Consider the following 4,484-nt stretch of genomic DNA (forward strand, 5'->3'; position numbering starts at 1 on the left):
GAAGAACTGAGAGTTAAATTTTAAGTATCGTTGCAAGAATATTATCAATACTACTATAATTTTACCCCAGACTTTATCTACAAGAGAAGAAACACATTAAAATAATAAGAAATAAAGATGATAAAGTATTGTCACTATAATACGTCAGTAAAGTGCTGTATCTTAATTTGAAAAATTTCTTACTACACAGCCCTGACTCAGACTCTTTTTCACTTCACGTTATCCCTGTGGAAGTGGTTGTAGGCTGTTCTCTTGCCTTGCCAGGCCACAAATCTAACAAGAATTTGACTGCAGTATATACGCATTTTTAAGAACTAAGTAAGCCTGCTTTTATTTTTATCATTCCTTAACAATCTGAAGAAGTAATCAAATTGAATCAGTCTCTATAGTGCAGCACGAAGCAACGCCCCTTTCATTAGGGAAAAATAAAACATATTGAACATATTATTATCCACCGCCAGAATTACTCATTTGTATTTGGATCTTCTTCCACTGTCTACGTTTAAAATAGTGCAGACCTTGTATCAACTCCAGCTGTAAGCGTCAAAGGAAAGTATAAGATTGTTTCAGAAAATATTTTCTGTTTCAAAGTTATCCAATAAGTGCGAAGTTTAAGCTTAAATGCAAATATCTAATTTCAGGGAAAATCTTTAATCTGTGTAAGTATGAATGTCAACAGCAGATAACTACCCCAGACTCTCAATCTAATCTGCTGCAAAAAAGAAGAGACTGTTGCCCAGGATTTTTTTGCATCATCTAGTTTTATAGTAGAATACCCAGTGTTTTGGAGCAAAAATGTTTCTTTCTGAATTTGTTTTCGTCTGAATTTGGAAATAAAAGGAAGACAGATTCTAGGTACCACTGCACAGGCACTTGTCCTTTGGTTCTTATTCATTTCTATCCAGAGCAAGCTTAAAAAGACAGACAAATGCTGATATTTAGTTTGCTATTGTAAGACATTTTCAAACCTCGCATTACTTTTAGCCACTACTAGTCATACTAAATGTTCTGCAACTGAGGTGCTTTCTGCGCCTGAGCAAACAGTCATCCTCTTAGTTATATCACTGCTCTTTAGAGATCAAATTGTTTACCACTACAACCCTAAATATCCCAGCAATTCAAGATACCACCTTACACTGGAAGCGCGAGTCTCTTTCTTCCTGGCTTTATCAGATTTGCTAAGCAATTTAAACATCACAATTGCACTAATAATTATGTATCATTCAACTTATAATATCTGCAAGTTCTATCAAGCAACACATACAGAGATCAAACTAAAAACCCCCACATCCCAGTATGACTGTACTACAAACATCCAAAAAGAAAAGTAATTATTTTCTACTTATTCCTTTTAAGACTTATTAATTTAATATTGACTGTACTGATTATATTTAGACCCCAAACCCAGAAGTATCATAAAGCAGTAAAGTGTTTCACACACTAGTACTATGTCAGTATCGTCAAAAGCCTCCCTTCTTGGGAGAAACACCTATTTTCCACAAAACTGTATTAATTATGCTACCATTCTTTTTCCTCCCCCACTATCATCCACAACCCATGCCATTCTTTGCGGGACTTTTCACCCTGCTGTGTATTTTGCTTGAGGATGGCAAGTCTATGGTTCCCTCTTCTCAGTTATTAACACAGTGATATCTCTCAAAAGTTGTCTGCAAACGTTACTAGTTTCTTTGTATTTTTTTTAATATATTTTAGTTAAAAAATACAGATCTTGTTAATTCATAAACCTCCTTGGCCAATTCTAGAACTTAAAACCATCTTGCCCTGAAGATTTAAAGTAATTCAGTTTATCATATATGAACATTCAATCTTATGGTGTACTTTTGAACATCTTTGTTCAGACTATCACACTTAGTTTGTACCACCCCCATTTTCTTGTTCTTAATCACTATATTAGGACAAACACTTGAAGAATTTCATATCAATACCTCCTGGGACTCCTTAGCTCTTAGCTAAAGTGGCATACACTAATCAGGTAGTAGACTTGCTTTTTTAGCATAAAACTTGCCTACCTTACTCAGGTAGTTTGTCATGCAGGTGGTCGTCTCCTCTTCTCCTAAAGCAGATGAAGAGATACATCTTTCTTTATCAATACATTTCAGGTGTATTTTGTGTATGATCCAAAACATCTTTCACTTATGTAGCTGTAATTTTACTGTCATTAGCCCCATCCACTTTTGTTCCATCCACAGACTAGCAAGGGCATCCAAGAAATCAGGCTGGTACTCACTTTTCCACATAGTTCCCTTCCAAAACTCCTGATGCTTTCACTTCATTCATGCCAAGTCTTATCACTACTCCCTGATCCTAGCCTAGAACACTCCTAATTTCATTCAGCCTTCAATAATCTCTCTTACTTTTCCCTTCAAGAAGAGAAGGTACACTTTTTTGACCTTTGGACACACTTTTAAAATAATCCCAGAAACACTGAAATACATTATGAAGAACAATTACAGTTATTGCTCAATTGCCAGGCAAAGATGGTTTTAAACAAGACCATGCTATCTTTTACTTTTGTGAACTCTGTCTGCACTACAATCTTAGAATATAAAATAAATCTTTCAACTAAGCCAAAGAGTTTCTGGTCTTAAAATAGAACTTTACACTACACCTTTAATTGTCTTTAAAACTTACTGAGCTTTCCTAAATAACACATGAAGACCCGTGAAAAACTTTCCTTATTCCTTCCTCAAGTTGACCATAAAAACAAGCCAAAAGGGTTCCCACTGTTAAAAGATCCTCAGCAGATCAAACCAAGTTATCCCAGTCTATGGCACTCACACAAACACCGAACACGTTTACTAGCAATCCTGGCCTGAACACCGATGGCCAGTGACTTCCAAAGCGCCTTTCAGGGAGCTACAGCAAATAGGTAATTGCGAAACCATACATCTTGACAGCAGTTTCAATTAGGAATGTGCTATTGATACGGTATGACCCATGAGAGAACTGGAGAGCCATTCTTCAGTTTGAAAAGCTGCAATCATAGAAGTTGAGTCACAGAAATTAATCCAATAATAATTACACCTCCAAAATGGGATTCCCAATTATTCCTTTTGGGATGGGCAGCTTATATCCAACCTTCTCTAGAAAAACATACTGACAATTCTGTCAATATATGTAACTTCAGACCTACAATTTTAAACTGAATTCTTGCGTAGCTTGGTCGCTCTTTACCATGGGAACATGGGTAACTGCAGCGCATCTACGCATTGGAAGAGACGTTGGAGCCAGCAGTACTATTGCAAAGCATGCCCTTGGGACCAGCGACGCTGCTGCAACAACAGCATAATGTTGCACCTAAAGTAAGGAGCCTCTGTTTCTGAGACACATGCTAGTATTTAGGAAAGACAACAGGCATAAACTGAAAGAATATTCTGACTGGATATTAGAATTTCCACCCCCCGTGAGGGCAGGCAAGTGGTGGCACAAGCTGCCTCCTCTCAGTCCTTGGGGTTTTCCGAGACCGACTAGATAAAGCTCTGAGCAACCTGAACTGGCCTGAGAGCTGGCCCTGCCGCGGGCAGCAGGTTGGAGTAGAGACCTCCTGGGGTGCCTTCCTACCTGAAAGATTTGATTTCTACAGATGGTTGCACAATGCAAGTATGTCAATCTTCAGCCCTCTGCACCACAGTCTTTTGCATGTTCTACGCATGCCATTAAATATGAACGGCATCGTTATTCCATTTGATGCAGAACTAAATAGAGGCCAGGATCTTTTAGATTATTCCTAACTTTTCCTTGGACTTTGAAGAGGGTCATGCCTTTTTCACGGATCTCTCAAGAGTTCTGCCTTCTCGAGCAGGAAGGGAGCAAGACGGCCATTTAACAGCCTTTCTCACTCCGAGGCCCAAAGCTCCTGCATCCAGTACCAACACACGGGCTTCTCCTAGGGCCAAATACCAATTCCACCCAGCGCAACAGAAAGGGGAGGGTTTTCACCCCAATCCTTCTTCCACCCATAACCACGTGCTGCCTTATTCCTCCCCCATACAGCGCATCAGCATCAACCTGGCCGAAGACAGCACCCAGCTGAAAGCGCTCCATGAAGAGCACCCAGGAGTTCTTAGACAAGTTGGGTTTTTTTCCCCCCCTTTATTTTCTGTGAAAACTACGCTTTCCTATCTTTTGCTGAAGCCTGAAAAACATCGTGCCAAAATGAATGCTAAATGTGCAATTTAGCAATCACTCAAGCCGCGAGGCTGTACTCCTGCAGGCGCCTTTTCAAGCTCTTTTGTTGCTACAGCTCTCTTGAGTAAAACCTCCGGGAAGAGGTTATTCTTCAATTAAAAAAATAAAGTTGAGGCCGGCGGACACCGGGCGTTCAGGCAGTGCCCAAAACGAACCCGCTTCCCGCGTTTCATACGGAGGCGGCTTTTCGGAAGGCCGCGAAGGGAGGACGGCGGCCGCGTTCCTCCCGCCGGGCGGCTCGCTCTCCTCATGCGGGGGGCCGGGCTCCGAAACCC

This window comes from Egretta garzetta, unplaced genomic scaffold (assembly GCF_000687185.1).
Source record: "Egretta garzetta isolate BGI_Z169 unplaced genomic scaffold, ASM68718v1 scaffold448, whole genome shotgun sequence".
Lineage (NCBI taxonomy): Eukaryota > Metazoa > Chordata > Aves > Pelecaniformes > Ardeidae > Egretta > Egretta garzetta.